This window comes from Callospermophilus lateralis, chromosome 12 (genome assembly GCF_048772815.1).
Source record: "Callospermophilus lateralis isolate mCalLat2 chromosome 12, mCalLat2.hap1, whole genome shotgun sequence".
In the NCBI taxonomy this organism is placed as follows: domain Eukaryota; kingdom Metazoa; phylum Chordata; class Mammalia; order Rodentia; family Sciuridae; genus Callospermophilus; species Callospermophilus lateralis.
Genome location: NC_135316.1, coordinates 56,344,862 through 56,368,768, shown reverse-complemented (window position 1 = coordinate 56,368,768; position 23,907 = coordinate 56,344,862).

The following is a 23,907-nucleotide window of genomic DNA, read 5'->3' as shown; positions in this document are numbered from 1 at the left end:
AGAAGCCAGCAAAGAAGGAGAAAATGAGCGAGCAGCAACATTATTGGTGTTTAATACTAAAAAATAATGCAAATTAAGGTGATCTAATCAACATTATGGTTCCATAGGATGATGTTAAGCATAATAAATACCAAATATTAAAATTATTAGTGGATACATTATATAAAATTCAAAGTGAAAATATATATTTCAAATAAAATAATTATGTGTTTATTACTTATCCTATACTGTAAATTCTAGGTTCCTTATTAAGTGAATTTCCCCTATATGATGGCTCAGGGATCCCATGTCTTTCATGTCCTATATTCATCATCCCCACTATCTCTGATCTTTGTCTATACTCAGGAAGAAGGATGTGAAAAGTTAGAATTTTTGGAAAATTAAAACAACTTCATCATAAAATCTTTGGCTCACAAAATTCACATAAAAGAAAAAGACCATAAATGACTATTTGACTGATGCCTAAATTCTAAGACTAAGCAACGTAATTTAGTTATCTGCCCAAGAAGTGAAGAACATAAATGTTGGTAAGAGCTAAGATTCTGTTATGAATATTCAATTGCATTTAGAGATACCCCTATCATAAGAGCAGTTTCAAAGGTGAGATAGCATCATGAGATTGGAGTGGAATAAGGTACAATTGGAAAAAAAAAACACCATAGGTAAAAACCATATGTACAGGAAATTGGATATGAATGGGGACAGGATATGAATCAGAGTTGAAAAGTAATGTGGGGGTCAAAGAGATAATCATTAGAATTTTCTACATTCTAATTCTTCATATGAATATTTAGTTTTCAAGAAAAGTGCTTGAGGATATGTAAAATTTGTAAGAACACACATATTGATAATATAAAAAATATTGATATTAGAATATATCTGAGAAATAAGGATGTGGGAAATATACATGAACAAAAATATGTATTAACATAAAAGTATATATTAGTTATCTTTCTCTCTCTCTCTCTCTCTCTCTCTCTCTCTCACACACACACACACACACACACTCACAACTACACACATATATATATGCTATTCCTACAGTTTAAGGGAGAATATGTAACTCTTTTTACCTGAAAAAGACTGTCCCAAACTGTACAAAAAACTTTAAAGGAAATAGAAAGACATTATATTTTTGGTAGTCAATGACCTTTTATTTTATCTTTTAGTTGTGGAGTTAAATCATCCAAGAGGCAGAAGATATGATAGGAATGACATACCAAACTTTGTAAATGACTTAGAAGTTCCATAAAGAAGGAATTCAAGATACTTTTAACAATGGTGGTAGAATAGCTGGAAAAATCACAGCCTAATTTTGTAACTCATGCAAAATTCCAGCTATTTTGAGTGCATGTGAAATTGATATATACTGTTACATGTATTTCTACCAGAATAATAACTATTGGGTGTAGGCAAGGGAAAAAGCAATTGTCAAATTCACCCAGTAATGGGCTTGCACTAGATTGATGTAATAAGATAGTAGAGGAGCAGAAGAAACCTGGCTGTTACCAAAAGTACTGGCTGTGAAAACTGGTATGAATAAGCACTGAAAACAGAGGACTAATCAGTCTGATTGAAAGTCAAATGAGGTTAAGTTAGGGCCATAATGGGAAGTGTCCTCAAACAAACAATCAAAAAGAGAGAAAGTTAGTCAAAAAATGACATTTTGGATTTCAATGAAGCAGTTATGAATATGGATGATGATAATTTTCATGGTTTATATAATAAAAGGGAATGGGAAAGAGATCATTAGGAAGTTTGGTCAAACAATTCAAAGTTTAGAATCCATGATGTTGGAGTTATTCTTAATGAGGGCAAGAATTGGATAGAAGGAAAACTGAATCAAGTTCTAAGTTTGTAAACAATTTTGACAGATCACCATATAAAAAATAGGTGAGGGGTGGAAAAACATAAATGAATGGCAAATCAGAGTTTGCTTGCTGGAATTTTCTACAAGAAAATTAGATAATTTTGCAAAGAGACTGTGAACAAAAACAATGAACCCTTCTATCTCCACATTAAGTTCTAAAGAACTACTCTTATAACTTAATATAAAAAAGTACCCTGTGAGTAAGGCCAGATTTTATATGCAGTAATTAGAGGCATGTGGAAATGTTGAGATCATAATGAATCTGCTAAATTTGGAGTAAGAGTAGCAGAAGGCACAAAAGGAGTGTTTGAGAGGTAGAAAATTTTAATATAGTTGTATACTAAAACCTTATTAAATCCCTATTACATAAACCCTTCAAGAGAATTACATTGGCATTCAATATTAGTTTTAATTTATTCATGAATATGAAAGCAATGATGATTTGTATGTAATTATGTATTCTGTTCCAAGAAATTAGAGAACAAAATATTTTTTTTTCTTTTAAATTATTTTTTTTCTCATCCACTTAGTCACATAACTGTATACATTTTATTATACAATATGAATTAATAATGAAGAGTTTTAGTAGGTATTCTGATTCTCAAAGGAAGACAAATCCAGAAATACATGAGCTACTAATGTTCAAGGAGTTTGAGCAAGATATTAGTGCAGTGTATAAACAGACAAATTAGACAAAATTTTATCTGTGTTGATTCAAAAGACCCGTGAAATCTCTAAGGGTCAAAATCTTTACCATTTCTCAGAACTGAATTGATGAAGCATCCAAGTACCATCTGTTTGCATTTGCCATCAATATTTTGTGGAGTATTTAGTATATTAAGGAAATGCTAATTGATTCCACTCCTCTGAGCAAGGAAATGTTCCCTTATACAACAATATAGATGGATAGAAATACTGCCTGGAGAAAAAAGTCTGTATTCCATTTTCAACAGAATTTATGAATATATAAATTGGTAATCATCCGAATACAGATTCATACTCTCAGGGATGATTATCTGGGTCTATTTTAAATAAAAAGTAACAAACATTACTGAATATTTGATTTAGTAAAATGGATTCAAAATGCTTTACCAGAAATTATCTTCTAATTTTATTTAAATTTTCTGGATTTGGAAACACTGATGGTTTTTGGTTGATGAGGCCTTATTTGTTTAGAAATGAGCAACGGCACCCCCACAGGGTCACAGAGAAGCTTTTATCAGTAACAGCCTTTAGGCCACAGTTTGCAATCAGTGAATATTTATATTAGTAGCAATTGCTCCAGACAGTAATTATCTTATCACAGAGGAAAAGGTTAAAAAGAAGCTTCTCCATTGGACACCCACTGTGTGGATAATTAAGTATCTCCATGGCTTCTTTCATTACTGCATTCAATAATAGTTAAATACTAGGGAATCTTGCTATAATCAGACATGATTTGATGAGACATAGAGAAAGAGAGGAATAAACAATTTTTGTCTGTAGTTTTACTTGCTAAATTCCTTAATTTGACAGACAATGGTTAACATTATTATAATATCCTGTAGTCACCCACTGTTGTTCAATGAAAAAAGCTATTAAGTAGAAACATTTAATTGCATTTTGTGACATTCTAAAAAATATATTAGGATACCTACTACATCTTTTTTTTTTTAAAGGTATGTAGAAAGTTATTGGTGAGTATAATTCTTAATGGCAATTTATTTCTGACATGTTTACATGATATTCAGTATAATATTTTGTTGGATAGGGGTAATAGACTTCCCCTTTAGTAATCCATGCCTTGTAGCCAATGAAGTTCTTTCAAATAAGGCTGCACATTTCTCTCTCTCAGGTTATTAAGTTAAAATTTGTTTAACAAAATATTAAATGGTCTATTAAAGTAAAATTTATTAATAAAATATTAGTGTATGCTATTAAAAAAAATTTGTCTAACAAAGTAACAATATGGGTTATTAAATGTCACCAGAGAAGCATTGAAAAATAATGTATTCAATTAGAACAAAATTATAGTAAAATTAAAAGAAAAATCAACAGCATTTTTATATTATATGAACTAAAAAAAGGGTTGGTGAGTTAATTTCTGAAAGAAGGTGTTGCTTTAAGAATGTATATAATATCAATTGAGCCATTATTTTGTACTTCATTTCTCACTTATGAACAAATAGTAATTAGAACCAATTACTAAAGAAGGATAAGTGAATTTTTAACTGTGATAAGTTCAAGTATGCTAGACTTCCTTATGCAGTCTAAATTTTTGATAGTTCCATGTTTTTCATCCCAAACACTTATTGTTATGTTATTGTGTCACTACTAGGATTAGTTTTCTGTTACTAGCATAGCAAATTACCACAAAGGTAAAGATTTAGGGAAAACAATAGACATTGTGATCCAGAGTATGAAGTACAGGAATTAGATCAGATTTTTTTTTTATTCCGGAAATAGTATTTGGATAAAATTACATGGATTTTTCAGAAGGATAATATAAGGTGAAGTTTGCCTTTAGGAAAAAGATTTGGTATTGACATTGGAAATTAAAGGTGCACACACAACTTGAAATCATTTTGTGAGGATGGAGATCTTAAAATGCAAGTGTATTCTGATTTACATATAGCTTGAGACTACATTAATTTGAAGCAAAATGAGTCAGCAAGTACTGTGAAATTTCTTTTTGACTTTTTGCTTGTTTTATAAAATTCAACTTTTATGTGAAAAATATTAGATAAAACAGATTGAGAATTTTGGGCTAACTGTTCCGGAAAGAAAGACAACAAACTTGATTCTGTAATAAGGGCAATAAATATATCTACATGAAAAAGATAAAAAGAAAGAAAGAAAGAAAGAGGGGGGGGGAGGAAGGAAGGAAGGAAGGAAGGAAGGAAGGAAGGAAGGAAGGAAGGGAGGGAGGGAGGGAGGGAGGGAGGGAAAGAAAGAAAGATGTGAGGGAGGAAAAGGAACAGATGAGGACCTCAGATTTGGGGAACTCATTGAAAATAAATAATTGATTCAGCTGGAGTGTTAGAATAAATAAGAGGGAATGCTAAAGAGGGTAGTCAGACTGGGAAAGCTGAAATGAAGTGATCCTTTTTTGAGCAGTTTCTGATGAAATATGAGTAACTGATACAACTAAGATGATAGAGTATCTACTATTTATTTGAACTTTTATTTTTTCCTGAAAATGATAACTAGGATCAGGATGTAGTAATGATCTTCCATGACTAGAAGTGTCCAACATAATGGAAAATTTAAGTAAGAAAAAAATATATTGTCAATGTAATAGCATTGGTGTAATAATGCGGATTTTATAAAAGGGATGTAAGAGGAATTTTTTCCACCTAGTAATATTCTGAGAATATATCCATCTTCTGAAAACATTCATAAGGACAGATAAAGAGAAAACAAAAAATCAAGAGAATCAATATTGCTACCATGCCCATATTATCCAGAGGAATCTACAGATTCAATATAAATCCTATCCAAAGTAATTTTAACAGAAATAGAAAACAAAATTATGAAATTTGTTAAAAGAAACTTGGAGGAAAATATCTATTGGTCTGGACATTGATGTTTTGGGATATGATACCAAAAGGAAATATAGCAAATATAGACATGATTACAACAATCTGAAATTTCTGCACAAAAAAGGAAATAACAAAATGAATAGGTAACATATAGGATGTGAGAAAATATTTGCAAACCACACATCCACTAAAGAGTTCACTTTCATACTATAAAAAGAATTCAAGTATCTAAAAAGCAAGCAAACAAACAAAAACTTATTAAAAATAGACTATTCATTTGAAGAGACATTTATCAATAGAAGATATTTAAATAGCCCACTGGTATGTAAAAAATATTCGATACCATTAATCACTAGGAAAATGCAAATTCAATCACAATGCCTTATCACCTTAGTCTGGTTAGAATGACTATGATCAAAAAAATGAATTAAAAAAACTGGTAAGTTTTGAGGAGTATGTGGGAAAAACAAATCTTTGTATACTGTTAATGGGGAACTAAATTAATATAACCTTTAAGGAAAACAGAAGTTTCTCAAAAAATTAAAAATAAAACCATCATATGAACCAAGAATTCCACTTCTGATTATATATCCAAAGGAAACATGTCAAAGAGAAACCTGTACTCCCATGTTCTTTGAAGCTCTGTTCACAATGCCAAAATATGGAAATAAATTATTATCAATTGATAATGGGCTAATGGTAAGATTTAAAAGCATGGAAATTATTTCATGTATAATGACAAAGATGAATTTTAAATATATAATGTTAAATGAAATAAGCCAGGTACAAAAAGACAAGTATTGCTTGATTTCAATTATATGTGGAATTTATTAAAGTTGTCTCATAGACCTTGAGAGTAAAATGGTGGTTACTAGGATCCAGGAAAAGTGAGGAATGGGAGAAAAGTTAGGAAAAAGTTGATAAATGGATGCCAGATTTCAATTACATAAGGACAATAATGTATTTTACACTTCAAAAAGTTGGAAGAATGAATTTTTTAAAAAATGATAAATTTCTAAGAGAATAAATGTTTCACCTGATTTAAATTTCATGCAATGTGTGCATGTATGTATCAATACATTACATGGTATACCATTAATAGGTACAATTTTTGTGTTTCTATGAGTTGAACACTTAAGTGACTGATTACAGAATAAATCTAAACTCTCTGTGATGCTTAACTCATTAATACCTTTTCTGCATTATAAACATTATCTTTTCTATTTCACAAACAAATTTTCACTAAAATATTCTCATATGGGCTGGAGATATTGTTCAGTGGTAGAGAGCTTACATAACAAATACAAGACCATGAGTTTGATCCCTAGCACTGCAACAAAATTTTGCCTGACCACATAAAATTTACCTGACCACATAAAATCTAAATTATTTTTAATGGAATTAATGAGAGTTTTTACTATGGAAAATAAAAGAACAAAGAAAAATGTGCTTCATATTCATAGTACTTTATCAATGAGCATTCTAAATATCATCTTCAATTGCTTTAATTAAAATTTTGTATGCACTTTCTGGAACATGCTCATATTCCTTTCAGTATTCAGCTCAATCCATGCTTCAAAAGAGTTTATATTGTCCACTCCACGTATAAGCACCTTTAATACATTTTGAGACTTTTTCTTTATTGCTGATAATATACTATTCATTTTAAGATGAAATAAATCATAGTAATAAGAGTGTATGTATGAAAGTTAATGAGAACTTAATTTATTTAAATGACAAATGGTGTTCTTAATTTTGGACAATAGAATTTCTGGGAGCAAAATAGTAGGTAAAAATAAATAATTGAAAAATAAAATTATAGATACATTCTATTATATTATTCAATTTTTTATTTTTAATGTTTTCAACATATAATATTGCTATATTTGAATGTTATATCACTGTTCAATGTTATATCGCTTGTAGAACTAAGTGGCTTGAAATAGTGGGGAAGAATAAGAAAACAAAATCATAAAGAATAATTTTTGGCCAATTCATGTAAAAATAATATATATACACTATCTCATGAAGTTTTCTGAAAGCAATAAATAAGAATTATTTTGTGATTTTAAAAATATTTTACAATGTTTATATTGTGTTCCTATAACTTAAAAATAAAATTATAGACACATTCTATTATATTATTCCACAAAATCTTTTCATTTTTTTCCTCATATAGGGGAAGTTAACATTAAGAGGTAATATGACTACAAAGTGTGTTTTTTTTAATTTGCCTGACCACATAAAATCTAAACTTTTTTTTAATGGAATTAATGAGAGTTTTCACTATTTATAAGCTTCAACCATGCAGTGGTAATTAGCATGGAGGTGTTATTCACTCTTGTCCTAATACAGGTTTCCTTTTAACCTTTCTAAGAGGTCTTGCTATTTTTTGCTTCATTGCTTTGCTTTATTGAACATTATACGACATGGGAAGCAATTAAGTATGATTGTAAAAGAAATTAAATCAGCAAAAGTGCATAAATGGTCAGGTTTAAATACATAAAAGCAACAAAATTGAAGTAAAGGTTGCAGTTCTTTATTTAACATATCTTATTGTGTTCAAATATTATAGAATGTAAAATGTGTTAAATCATTCATGCTTTAAAGAGCATAAAAATATTTCTCAACAGTGGCTTTAGTTGATGACAGGATTTAAAGTCCTGTGATGAAAGGATTGTTATTATACTTATTTAATAGCATAACCAAGCTTAGTTTTACTTGTGGTTTTATCTTGACAGAATGGTGATAGATTCTAAGGAGGCAAAGTAATTGAACACAGTGTGTACTGGAGTATCTGTTTTCAGCACATAATATTGCTATATTTGAATGTTATATCACTGTTCAATGAACTTCATTTGGGGTTTATTTCACCAAAAAACCATTTAGATTAGTGAAAGTAACACCCGAGAACCAATCTTGACTTAAATAATTTGTGGAATTTTTATTTGGTATATAAAGTTTGCAGCAAAGATTGACAAGACACAAAAACAAACCACTTTATTTTTTGGCAACTTCTTTCCCATTTCCTTAGAAAATAATTTTATATTTTCATCTTCACAAATTTTAACATCTCACACTGTCATTGCTCATGACAGTGTACCCATCTCACTTAGAAAATTGAAAAAATTGCAAGTAAATTTCCATGAGCACTCATTACTTCTTTCCTAGCTCAGTCTACTCCCATAACCTCCATATTAGTGATTGGATGAAGTATCTTTGTTCTTTGTTAAGATCTCTCATTTTTGAAGAACCTATGAAAGACTGATTCATATTTTTCCTTTTCTATATCATTTTGTTTTACTATCCTCCAATTACAATCAGTCTACAGTATCCACCTTTACTCAGAAAATAGTCCTTTTGGTGTGATGGGGTTCCCTGCCATTGTATGTTCTGTGATGTCTTCTACAACCCCCCCTCCCATTTATTCCAAAGCCACTTTGCTTTTTTTATTTAATCAAACTTGGTATTTTTCTCTGCTTGAAATTTTTTGCTACCATATACCTGCATGTTTGTTTTCTTAATTTCATGTGAAAACAAATTCTTGATAAATTTGTTTCAGGTATTCCAATATCATCTGGAAAAATAGGTCACAATAGGCTAAAAATTACAAGCATATAATATTTTTTTGCCTAGTTAAGTATCAAAACCTACTAGAAAATATCAATGATTAGATAAATGTAACATTAGGAGAAAATAGTGTAAAATATATGATCCTTTGGTGTCAGAAAAAAAGAAGTGATCTCAAATCAGTGGAAAGGATGCTAAAGAAGCAAGATTGGTGGCTAAATATTTAAAAAATGAAAATTTGCTTAGATTCTTGCCTCAGCAAGTTCATAAAAATAATCATCAAATGATTAAAGTAAATTAAATATAAGCAAAAATCAGATTGACAAAATAACACAAAGTAAAACTATGTTAGGTATAGCCAAGTTTCTAAAATGTAGAACGCTTTCCAAGATAATGCAATAAAAGAATTCATGAAAAGAACTTTATATATTTGACTGTAAGAAAAATTCTTTATGTCAAAAATCAAAAGGGAAACACAAGAAACTATTAGAACCAATTTTTCAGATAATTAGCATGTATACTTAAAGCTAAGATAGTAATGATTTTATCAAAAATATATTATGAAAGAACTTAATGTCTCACAATAATTATGTTCTATCATGATAAATGAATGAGAAAATATATTTAAAAATAAAAAAAACACAGAAAGTATACAAATTAAATAAAATTGTAAAATGAATTATTTCATTGAGAGGACATAAAGTTTGTTATTGGTGAGGGGTATTAATTATACCATAATTTTGTTTGAACTCTGCAATGCTGTATTCATCCCTGTGTGTCAACAGTCTGTTATGGGATGAGAATCACTTCCACAGTGGTGGTATGAGTAGCTCTCAAATCTTTCCAGTGAAACAATCATAACTCTTGAAAGTTCTATATAAAAATGCACTCAATCTAGTATTTCTGGAAATTATTCTATGGACATGTAGCAGATGGAGAAAACTTCTTTTTAAGTAATAGGTGCTTAACTATTAGGAACAATGACAGCGTATGACATTTAATCAGGATACAGCCCCCTCTCTCTTCCTAGCTCAGCATGATAAAAGCTGTACTTCAGGTAGTGGCAGTAAAGAAGACAGTGCTTCCATTTTTCTCCAGTTCCCGGACTAAGAGGATGTTTTCTATTCTAGAATGACAGACTGCTTTTATAGTTTCCTCTGCTTTCATGGAAGCTGGGTTCCAGGAGACTGCTGCCATAGCATCTGGGCTCCTTTGTCTCTTATCTAGCCCCTAATCAAATGGCAGAAACTCTGTCTGTACAAGGCTGAGAATACAAGGCTCCAACTACCCTCACTCTTGCTGGATGGTAAGAGAGTTTGTATAGTGAGAAAAGCAGGTCAGAAAGATTAAGGATTACAGCCTCACCTAACACCCTGCTTAAAGAGTACCTGTATCACTCAGAGAAACAAGATGCTTTCCCTGCCTCCAACTATGGAGTGGTAGCACAGAGTTTCTGCCCCATGAGTTGGGGAGTCCATGAAAACAGATTGCTCTCACTAAAGTTATTGCCTTTGTTTGGCATCAACAATATTTAAAGAAAGGGTGTTGGGAAATTTTGTCCAAAGATCGCAATTAAAAATAAGAGCAATTTTGTCAGTAAGAGATTAAGAAAATGTTGGCTGCTCCAGGAGAACAAAAGGTGAACTTCAAATCAGCTAGAAACTTTTCAAAGAAAAGAAACATCTTAAAGAAGCCCTTCTTGGGACAGAGTAGGTCTTAAGATTATAACTCTATGGTTAACCCTACAAATGGGAAAGAATTTAATCATTCAGAATATGCAAAAATTTATGTTCCAAAACACTGTTAAAAACAGTAGAGAAATCAGCTAGAACTTAATATATGCTAACATCTGGGTGTAATATCAAGAGGATGAAAGCTAGAAGGTGAACAGGGAAATCAGGCAAAGAGACAAATAAAGCCCATCTAAGACCACTGTCATCATGGTGGGTAAAGTGTGAAGAAGCATTCAAGTTGTACTGTTGCAGCTTCTGACTAGTGCCATCAAGGTTATCCATCAAGGTGAAAACAGACTGAAGTCAAATAATATGATCTGAAGAATACAATGAAAACATTTTACAAAGCAATCACAGTCAGTAAAATGAGAAATACCATTAAACACAGAAACATAAAGAAGGGGTGACAATGGAATAGGAATAAAACAAAAGAGTAGGAAAAATGAATTTATAATCACAGAAAACTTTACAAATCAATTAAAAATATTGAATATACATATTCAAGCAATTTAACCATCATTGAATAGCATGAAGAGAGATCTGCATTCAAATTATACCACAGTCAAAATTTTGGCAAAGAAAATAAGAGAAGGAACCTGGAAGCAGAAACAAAATATGATTTTCTTTATATAATGCAAACCCACTAAAATTAACAATCACCTTGTAATTGGAAACAATGAGAACCAGAGTGTCAACACATGTTCAAAGTTTTGGAACAAAGTGAGTATTATTTTTAATTAGTGCACTATCATTATATATGATAGCAAAATTCACTGTGGTACATTTGTGTTCATGGACATAGCCTAATTTGGCTTTACATTCATTCTTATTAGGAAAGTAAACAAAATATAAGCTAATGTGAAACTATTGGGACATTTTCTGGTTGAACGACTACACAGTTTAGTTTTCAATCCAGAATACTTTGAGAGTGAATGTCATCCTAAAAATAGCCAAAGGTGATTTTATATATTTGCTCAGCAACAATTTAACATATTACATGAGGATAATTTTTAATTTTTAAAAGCAAATTTTAGAATTAATACTTCAAAAACTATCAAATATATTTGCACTGAAGTAGATTTATAGAATTATATGAACATTAAATGATCACGTACAAGCAACCTGGTTTTTATTCACACATTTGAATCAGTTTTTTATGTATCATAAATACCCTGCCACTGTTATTTTTGTTATATATATATATATATATATATATATATATATATATATATATATGTATGTTGATGTAACTGTTTATCAAAATTGAACATTTGGACACCTTTAGTTTCTCCTTTCGTATAGACTGTACAATTTCCAATTGAGAACATATTCTTCATGGTATTCTTTCATGGTAGCACTGAAATATTTGGCTGTCTCTGAAAATTCTGTTAATTGAAGTATATTCTTAATTCTTATATTTTTATATTAAAATTATGAAGATTTTATTATAACTACTTCATATAATCATCTTTTCCTTTCATTTGGACTATATTTACCTTTTACATGTCAAAGGTAAGTAAATCATTTAAGCTAAGGCTTTATCAAAATCATACCTTACAATGTTTTAGAATTTCTGTTTTATGATATCCTTACGCCAAAAACCAAAAGAAAATAAAGTAAAATAACAATATATCAATCTCTTCAAATAACATTAGAAATCCAACATGAATTTTTCTACATAACCTGTTATAATTAAACTAACTGATTTTTTTATATTAAATCTCATATATTTTATCTTTCATTATTTATTATTTATTAAGTTTATAACTCAAAGTTTTCCCCCTTGAAAGTTTTATTGCTAATAATTTAAGTCCTTTGAAATCTTCAAATGACTTATTGTTTTGGTGTTGTGTTTCTTTAATATCCAGCCTCAATTTTTCCAACTAATTTTAAAATAAGCAACCATAATTAGAATAATTTATAAAATAATGTAAAATATTTTAATAGTATTTTAGAACAGTTAGTTGATCAGCTAATAGTTTTGCAAAGGCTTAAATCTATTTAGCATCAGTCTGAAAATGAATGACAATAGGGGAGATAGGAGAGTTCAAGCACAAGCTTCTTCTACTGTGTGTTCTACAGTTTTGAAAAGCAGCATCAGATCCAGCAAGTAAAGAGACAAATAGCTGCAAGTAAACAGCATTTTCCAAGTAAAAGAGCTTATGGTTACTTGACTGTCAAATGCCTTCTAAAAACAACGAGGGGCTGGAGTTTGGCTCAGTGGTAGAGCATGTGTGAGGCACTGGGTTTGATTCTCAGCACCACATATAAATAAATAAAATAAAGGTTAAAAAAAAAACAATGAAAAAGAATCAGGAGACAAGTTTTTTTTTAGGTACAAATATAATGGCCAAAAACATAAAGTCACACAGCTATGAGAACATAATAATTCCAGCATGTAAATTTACAGAGAATAAATGCTGACACAAGATGCAAAATAAAAAATGGAAAAGGTTCCACTCACAGTAAGATACATCAGTGTATTGATGATATGTCACCTGATCCTGATGAGGTTTCATGTAACACACTGAAAACAACATATTCTCAATCCAGGTTGATATGTCAACAAATTTCACCCATAAATGCCAGTCTATAGTATTTGTTCGATTTGTAAATGGTGGTGAAATTCAATTCAATTGAGTCTGCAATGAAGAGTGACTGAAATAAGCAAACAGTGTGATATATTGAATGATTTACCTTCCTATTATGAATTGAAATTTCCTTATAGAATTATCATGTGTGCAAATGTAGTGATGTTTGTGTTCATGAAAGCTTCCTCCTCCCAGAGAAATCAACTCCCCATTTGATATATTGCTTCTTTCAGGAGATGCCAGTGTCAAAAAATCTCACTGTTGATAAGAAGTAATTCTGGCTGATGTCAAGATAGGGTTAACTTTAAAAATATTTCACACAAGAATATTTAAAAACTGTGTGAGAAACTAGATAAAAAGAACCTAGCTCTCCTGCTGCATGTAGACATCAGTGGCTCATTAGAGAAAGACTTTGTAACCAGTTCTTACAGTGTTTGAGTTAAAAGGTGAATTGTAGAAGTTTTCAAATGAATCATAGGTAATATTTTCCAGAGAACCTTAAAGATGAAGACTAATAGAGAAAATAGCCCAATTAGCCAATATGAGAGCAACAGTCTCAATGTTTTCATTTCAAATAGAGAGATTCTTGAGTTTGAAAGAAAACGATATTTTGAAAATTTACCTTGAAGACCTACATCTTTATATATTTCTGCTGATTCTTGGGCTTGAAAGTGTCAAAGGAATATCAGCAAACCTCAAATCACATCAAGAATTACATAGAATACAATGAGATTGGACATTGTATCCCCTTTCTTTAAATATAAGTACATGATGAGGTGAAAAACTCTTTCTCTGAATTTATTTTCTGCTTGTTTGAATACTTTCCCTAGAGAGAAGAGGAAATATTTATGAGATGTAGATTGACTGCACACTAAAATTTGTACACTGATCTGTTCCTAGATAAGCTAGAAATTTTTCTGAAAGGAGCAAATCTTGCCATTCATAAAAAATCTGCAGTTTCTACCTTCTTACACTCATGAATAATATTTTTCTCTTCATAAGATACTAAGAGCAAGCATAAGAATCAAATCATGTCAGTAGAAAATGAATGCAGGTGCTTATGAAAACCAAGACTCAAAATCAGATTTTATGCATCAGAAAATAAACACAAGTTTCCCATTAAAGATATAAATTTCATTCTAATATTTGGTGTCAAAAGTAACACATAAAAACTTCCAAAGGAAAAAAATATACATTTTCAAATTTAAGTCATTTATTTTGTAACTATGACTTAAATTTATTTAATCATATTTATTTTTTAAAAAGCAATATATTCATAATCATAACAGAATTTTAGAATTGGGTGAATCTAGTTTATCAGTATAGTTGAAGATAAAGTCATAAATGTTTATTAATAAAAATCAGTGTAAAATTTTGTAAAATTATTTTTAGGATATTCCTGAACAAAATTGATTTTAGTAACAATTATTGCTGTTGTTACCATTAATTAGATTTTTTTTTCAAGAGTTAGTATGTAGTGATACATATTTCAATTCTTTGAATTGACTATACAGAATAGAAACTTTAAAGCTACATTATAGACTTTGAAAGTTAAAAGTTACTGGTAAAATATAGATCTAAGGAAATTATTTTATCAATAATGTTTATATGATAGGTAAGATCAAAACTGTATCTCATAAGTCATAAACATAAAAATAAGATAAAAATAATAAAATATGCAATCAGAATGTAACAAAGGGTTTTTAGGTATCTAGAAGAACCACACTTTTTTTCTCTGCTCTAATGTTTGGAAGCCAAAGTCTGAGGACTATCTATTTATAGAGATTTTTCTGATGAATCTTGTTAAATCTGCTTTAATACATATGATTTCAATTCTTGTCATTTGAGAATGCCTGTGTTCCTCAAAATTATGCATAGGAAGATCAACCCTTTTTCTTTTATTTCAGTGCAGGAACATTAAGAGAATCTGACAGGTTTTCCTGTAGTGATTGTTAAGGTCCTAATGTGTCCCTTTTCCCAATTCATATATTGAAAGTGAATCCCCAATGCAATAGCATTCAAAGGTGGTTCCCTTTAGGAGGTGATAAAATCAGAAAGATATAGCTCATATAAGGGATTAGTGCTTTTATGAATGAGACACAAAAGTTTGTTTGCTCTTTCTGCCATGTGAAAATGAAGCTAAAAAGAACAATTCATGAGGAAAGAGCCAAAAACAGATGCCATATCTTCTGGTGCCTTCGTCTTAGAATTACCAGTTAACAAAACAGTATGCAATAAATAATATTGATTATAAGTTACTTATTTTAAGAAATTTTGTTGGAACAATACAAATTAAAGACAGTGAAGATAAAGATGGAGACGACTTCTGTTGTCTTTTTCTTGAAGACAAAATTAACCATGTTTAGTTTACTTGTGTTCAATCAGTTAGTTGGGGAGGATAGACAGTGAGTGGTTGTTGATGGGAAAGTGAAAATTGCCATTATACAACAGAAAATATTCCCTACAATCTGATCAGAGAGCAGTCACTCTCAGTAACACATTTTATGACTATCTGGGAATGGAAAATGCAAATTCAGTGGAGCTAAGGATGAAAATGTTGGCTATGTGGGTTCCAGGCACCTTGGTTGTTTAAAAAATTAGTTTTAATTCATTTTGCTGAACTTTTCCAAAGATTCCAGGTAATAATGCCAGTTCTTTTTACTGCTTTGTTTGTGTGGTTTTAGTTACAAACTCTATTTAGAATTTTTTCCACTCTTCACTCCTTTCATAATTAGGTACTTATAAAGTTAAATGCACTCTTACCACTTAACTCAGCAGTTGGTGTCTGGATCAACAACAAGAGTGATTGACTGGGAGAGGGCACAATGAAAGATTTTGGACTTGCAATTCTGTATCGATTAGATTATGAGGATGAACACATGAATGTACTCAAGGAAGTATACATTTGTAAAACCATAGAATTTATACTTAAAACAGGAATATCTCATTGTAGAATAAAAATCAAATGTGCAAGTTATAAATCAATGAAGTTTATTTTATAAAGAGATGCTATGAAATTTAACCAAAACGTTTTCTGCTTTTTCCCCATGATCAATACAAAACTTAAATTAGACCTCAGAAACAGACAGGTTTTGATCTAAGCTTCATTGTTCACAGTTTGATTCTTTTACCCTTTAGAGTCTTTTATCTTGGAACTAAGTATTAAACATTATGAAGAAGAAAAATCAGTGCCATTTTTGCCAGGATAGCTTTTGATTATTATAAAATGCCTTACACTACATAATAGTAAATGCTATCAAAACCTGCTAGCAGAGAGATAATTTTGATATCCCATCTATAAATTGTTAGCTGAAAGTATATCATGCAACATTTGGGGAAGGATTTTCTTTTAAGTTATAAATGTTCTTCTGGTGACATTAGTGTTTTAGTCAGTTTTTCATCACTGTGATTGAAAAACTTCACAGGAACAACCCAAAGGAGAAAAAGTTATTTTGGTACTCAACAATTTCAGAGATCTCAGTTTATAGATGGCCCACTCCATTGCTCTGGGACCAATGTGGGCAGAACATCATAAGCAAAGTGTAGGGTGCAGAAAAAGAGTTCTGGAAATGGTAACAAAGAAGCAGAGAGGGAGTTTCATTCACCAGGGACAAAATATAAACACCAAAGTCACACCTATAGCCATGTACCTTGCCTACCTACAGTTACTGCTCAGTTAATCCATATATATGGATTAATCCACTGATTAGTTTAAGGCATCATTACCCAATTGAACTCTGAAAATTCTTGCACCATCTCACACATGAACTTTAGGGGTATACCTCATATCTAAACCGTAACAATAAAAATTATATTTGTTAAATCAATTCTTTCATTTACGTATTTAGCAAATCATTTTTAAGTTCTTGAGCAGGTATTAGTATGGTATTAGGATTCTCCTGAAAAAACATATTATCTTTTATCTACCTGTCTGTTCATGTCTGGGAGACTCATTATGGTACTTGCTTCTTTGGATTAGGAAGCCAAAACACTTTATGGTCTGCCATCTGTAAGCTAGAGAACAAGAAAAGCTGATAAAGTAATTCTGAGTCCACAGGCCTCTGAACTAAGAGGAAAAATGGTGTAACACTCAGTGTGAAGCGAATAACTTGAGAAGGATAATGTTGGAGGGTCAGGGTGGGCATTGTAGTTTGGATCTATAATGTCCCCTAAAAGCTCATATGCTGAAGACTTGGTCCCAAGCTAATGGTGCTGTTGGGAGTTGATGGTTTAGGAGGTGAGGGTTAGTTCAAAGATATAAGTCACTGGTGACTTCGTTTGAAGAGTATATTTTTTCCCTGGAACATTCATATTCTTTCTCTCTCTCTCTCTCTCTCTCTCTCTCTCTCTCTCTCTCTCTCTCTCTCTCTCTCTCTCTCTCTCCCCTTCCTCATCTCATTAGGTGCACAGATCTGTTCCACCATATCCTTCCTACCATGATGTTCTGTGTCATCACAGTTCACAGTAATGGGATGAAATGACCATGTAAACTTCTGAAACCAAGACTCAGATAAACCTTTCCTCCTTTAACTTTATATCAGAAATTTTGTCACAGTGACAAAAAGCTAACAGCAGAAGATAGAGAAGCAGTATCTGTAATGTTTAAAGGCAAGAGAAAACAACTGCATCAGATCAAGTTGAATGTCTTAGTTCAAGAAATCACCCTTCCTGTCATTTTGTTGTATTTAAATTTGATATGGCTTGCTCATGTTGGTGAGGGTCAATCATTTTCACTCAGTTTACTGATTCAAATGTTAATTTATTCAGGAAACGCCCTCACAGACATATCCAAAAATAATATTTTAGCAATGATCTCTATTTCCCTTGGTCTAGTCAAATTGGCACATAAAATTAACCTTGACAGATTCTATACTTACAAAGTAGGCACTCAAAAGTGGAGACATATTAAATTAATTATTTTATAAGTAAAATTCTTGATGAATGCTTATAAATAAAATATAAAACACTAAGGTAATACATTACAGAAAATTTTTAATTTAGATTGAGTACCTCTGCTGATGAAGTGACTTTTAAACTAAGGCCCAAGTTTTATGGATGGATGAAATAAATGCTTTTGTGCTAAATATGAACTAAAATGTGTTTGTTTTGCCAAAAGACGATTTTGTGAGAACAATGCATTCTGAATGTTTAAATAAGTTTTACCTATTGTTATGTGAAAAAACTATTTCTTTTTTTTACATTTCACTTAATTTAAGATAACTTCAAATTATAATTTTTACTGAATTATATTTTCTTCTGTGCATTGGTATCTTATCTGGGCCTATTATATGAAAGGGTAAACACCCAGAATGTCATACTAAAAACTTATTCAAAAAAAGCTGAGATATAATGGCATTTCAGGAATTTATTATTTTATATCAATGATAAAAATATATTGCTAAACACATTTTAAAATGGACTTTAAATGAAACCAAACAATAGCGTATTTTTCATATATTATGAGTTCCATGCATTAAAAAGGAAAATTTATTTTCACAGAAACTTTTTTAATGTGCAATAGTATATATTATATTTACAAATATAAGACTTACCAGACAAAAACAGATCTATATTGTACTTTAGTAAATTGTACAATATTTTAAAGTTTCTTTTATCAAATATCAATAACAAAAAGACTATAAACTCCTTTTTTTTGAAACTGCAATGAATATGGAAACTATGATGAGCCACTTGGAAGTCGTTTTGTAGCTCTAAGAGCAGACGCAGTACTTGAGGAAAATTCATATTTCCTTGAATTCTGCTGCTTGGAATGGTAGGTTTTAGAAGTTTTGTATTAGCTGTCACCAAATTTTTCCCTCAGGAGTTTTTCTTATTCTTTATGCACCCAATCTGGACTGTACCTTTTCTTCTTTAGTCTTTACCGTTGATTCATGTAAATATATTTTGAAATATTATGGAATTTTTCCACTGTTAAATATAATGCTTTATCTGGATACCTGTGACAAAAATACCAACATAAGAAAATACAAATTGTAATCCTCTCAAACGTAAATTAATTAAAAGCTAATTGAAATGCATTTTTAATTTGATACCATCTTTATTTTCTCTTAGAATGCATCATTTTTGCCTGTTATACATTTTGATTTTGAGGCTCATACCCTGTCCAAAGTCTCACATACCAGTTTTCTCTTAGTGAGAACTCAGGGGAAATTAAAATTAAATAATTTCTGTGTAAATATTCCAGACCATGTTTATTTCAAATATTTTTATTTGCATCAAATAAAGCTATACTATTGTATATCTCAACAATGGAAATAATAATTAAATTGCTCCAAATGAGAGTACTTGTTTTGTTAATAAGAAAAAAGTATTAATTCCAATTTTTCCTGATTTTCTAGCACTTAGATTTTTTATTTCATTGGAATATGTCTTTCCTTTTATGTTATTACTTTGTTTCTCTGATAATATATTTGAAATTAGGTGTGGACAAACAAATTTAGCAATTCTATACTATAAAGCAAGTGATTTTGACCTATATAACACTCTTAAGATATAATGGGGAAATACTAAATTTATACCAGAATTTTGTTATAAACCAATTACTCTAGTTATGTTGTTTGTTCAATAGTATGTGAGCACCTAAGGGACAGGAACCAGACTCCACTGTCCTACTTTTTAAGTATATAAATAATGAATCACGATGCCAAGCATCTCATGGGGAATTCTGTCTGCAGCACTAAACATTTGCAGCTTAATTTAGTCAATTCAATGTCAAGAGAACCAGGCCAAAGGATCTTAAACTCCCCTTAATTTTCATGTAACACTTTTATTATCCAATTTATTAGAGTATATTAAAATATATGCTACATTATACTATATAGAATAAATAAAAAGATAAAAGTAGTAATGCCACCAAAAAAAAATATGTAGTTCAGTGGTAAAATACCCTTAGGTTCAATCTCCATCAATGTTTTCTAAGCATACATAAACACACACACACACACACACACACACACACACACACGCATGTGTGAACTAACCTGCCCTCTGAAATTGTATTTAACAAATATTCCAATGGTTATGTTCACAATTTAGAAAATTTTGAGTAAAGACAAAGACCCACAACTCCACCAAATATTTTCTGATATATTTCAAGACAAAAGTAAATCTCAGATACTGGAGATAAAAGATAATCCTTACTTGTATTAAAGCAGTTTTAACTGCATGAATATAGTGACTAATCTACAAAGATCTTTTTTGTGAACCAAACTGATAAAGAATTTAACAGCTTTGAGCCTGTCAGAAGCTTGCATAAAACTTCTTACATAAAACTTAGTCTTTATATATCTCAGGCAGTTAGTAATTTCAGAAATTCCACCAAATAAAACAGTAGGTGGTACAAACTAATCTTTTGTAGGATTTAGAGACAGATGATCCATATTGAAATGCTAGTTCATTGACACAGTGGTGCTGTGAACTCATAAAAATTACTTATCTCACATCAGACTTAGTTTATTTTTATAAAAAAAATTACAAAAAGGATGTTTGATAACATTTTGAATAAAGTAGCTTTTACTCAAGAATCACCCAATTACCACTGTCATTAGAAAGTATCTTAATAAATGTAGAATGTTTAATCAGGTAGAGGATAGTTACATTTTACCTTTAATTTGATATATGTAATTATTATTTAGTATGCATGTTTATATATAGTTATTATCTCATTGCTGATATAAAATCATATTTTTCATAAATTTCTCCTCTTGTCTTTTTTGCCCTTGGATTTGCACTGCTGACATATATCAGTATTTTCATTTTAAAATTGTGAAAAGTCACAATAATCCTCATTTCTTTGAATACTATAAAAATATAAAAGAATATAATGTGTGAAACACTTACTCAATAACTGCTGCATAGCCAACACTCAATAAATAAGAATTAGTACAGAAAATGATGGTAATTTTAAGTGATAATAATTGTGTGCTCATATTATTTATTATTCAAAATAATTAAAATTAGTTTTAATACATTTGGAAAAAAAGCCACCTTTTTGAAAAAAAATTGCCAGTTATTGCAGAACTTTGGTTTGTATATTCTTGCAATAATATGTAGAACATCATATATTCACTCAAATTATATTGTTTTATTACTATAAATATTTATCCCTTGCTTTATAAAATTGACTTCATTTCATTCATAATAAAAGGGATACTATAGCATTAACTATATACTGACTATCGGAAAATAAATTAAATACAGAATCTTTAAACATCACAAAAGCTTTTAATACTGCATTAAGCTCTACCTTTTGAGCTGATTGTTTGGGTACTAAAAATGTAAAAGTTTGATCAGGTATAACTATTGCTATCTCTAGATTATAATTTTTTAATAAGTTTGTAAGTATGGCATAACATTCTAGCAATGTGTTTTTATCTTTGTGTGCTAATAATACATCATCCATATAGTGAAATATTTGTAGTTTAGGATTTTTATTTCTAAGTGGCTGGATTACTTTGTTAACATAAATTTGACACGTAGTTGGGCTGTTAGCCATCCCTTGAGGGAGTACTTTCCATTTATATCTCTGATCAGGACCTTCATGATTCAGTGCATGTATAGTAAATGCAAAATGTGGACTATCCTCAGGATGAATTGAAATTGAAAAAAAAAAACAATCATTAATATCTATAACTAAAACATACCAGGTTTTTGGCAAAGCAGACAATTGAGGAATCCCTGATTGAGCAGGTCCCATAATAACCATCTCATTATTAATGGCTCTTAAATCTTGCAATAATCTCCATTTGCCAGATTTCTTTTTGATGACAAAAATGGGAGTATTATGGGGAGATACAGAAGGTTGTATATGTCCTTCCGCTAATTGTTGTTTGACCAGGTCATGGGCTGCTTATATCTTTTCTTTAGTCAGGGGCCACTGAGGAATCCATACTGGTCTTTCTAATTTCCAAGTAATTTTTATTGTCTCAGTGGCCCTTTCTGAAAATCCAACATATGTCTGTCTTTTTCTTGATCTATTTGTATTGGTGCTGCTATACCTTGTTCTTGTTTTTATAATCTTTTTCCTTTCATAAAACCTTGTCTAGCCATAATATTGGGTGCATTTTGCCAACACAAATTGTTCATATAATTGGGTAAAAATTTCAGGTTTGTTTTCCAATATTGGTAGTATATTTTAGTAAGCCACATATAAGTTTTAATAATTTTCTTTAGTTATATAACTTAAATTCATGAACCAATTTAATACATACTAGTTAGCTCCATAATTTTGTGCTTTGTGCTTTTTTATCGTGTATGTACACATGTATGTGAGAATTTGTATATGTATATATACCATATATATATATATGATATATATATTTATTTGATAAAAATAAAATTCATAAAGAGCAATGCATGGATAGAAGGCACACACATACACATACATACATGTATTTACCTATATGTATGAATGAGACACCAATGATACATATCATTAGATTGGGAATCAAGCCAAACCAAAAAACAACAAATAGGACTAAAGAGGTGGTCCAAAAAGAGAAACTGTAAATTTGATTTGTTTTGTGAAAAGGGCATTAAAAAAGTAATTGATCAAACTGTAAACTAGTAAGATGAAAGAATATGGGAACAAGCATTCAACAGAAAAAGAAAACACACAAAGAGACAGTAAGAAATAGAAAAGGGAGAAGGAAAAAATTGTGAGAAAAATTAAAATTCCAAAGTACATGAAAAAATCTACTTCTAAACAGAGGCACACAGAGAAAATAACAGAATATAGACTATTTCTTAGTGGAAATAATTTTGTCCAAATATCTGTCAAATCTTTTACATCTGTATGTCAGGAGCCTAAATATAATTGGGAAGGAGAGGTTAGCTACCATTTTCCCGTCTCCTTGGTTTTCCTGGGGAAAGGAAGAACAAGAAAGCAATTTGGTCAAATCCTATTAATAATGAACAGTGAATTTGTATTAGATGTTTTCAGTAAGATATTCCTGTTTTCCCTAGATTGTTTGTAGTGTACAAACCTGAAATTGTGACTTGATGAAGTAAACCAGAACATCAGTACCACCTATGTAATTGCCAAAATATAAACTGGAGATATTTCAAAACTGAAACAACTACATCAGTGTCAAGTATTTGCAGTAGCATGTATCATGTAGAACCTCAAATATTAAATCATAAGCAGATGCATCCAAATGTGTCATGAAGGACTTGGGGATTTGTCTCATAATTACCTTTATCCTTGAACTTATAAATAAAGTAGAACACTACTTAAGATATCTGATTTTTGGAAAGTGATTTGATAATCAGACATTTAAATCAATGATGAATGAAAAATATCTTTTTAAAAAGCAAGAATATATAAAATAAAGATAAATAAACATGAAATAAAGCAGAGGTAGATTTTCATATAAAAATATCAATCTTGGAATAATAAAAGAAGAATTCTGGAAATTATGAATGAAACTCTTCACTAACTGTAGTAGTAAAGAATATTTGTGAGTTGAAAGGTCACAATGAGATATTCACCAATTATAAGACAAAAAATAATTTATAATGAATACACATTGTATAAGGCATGTACTATAGATTATGTGGCTTTACTATATTATTTAAGAGAAATTGGAGAATAAAGTAGTTAA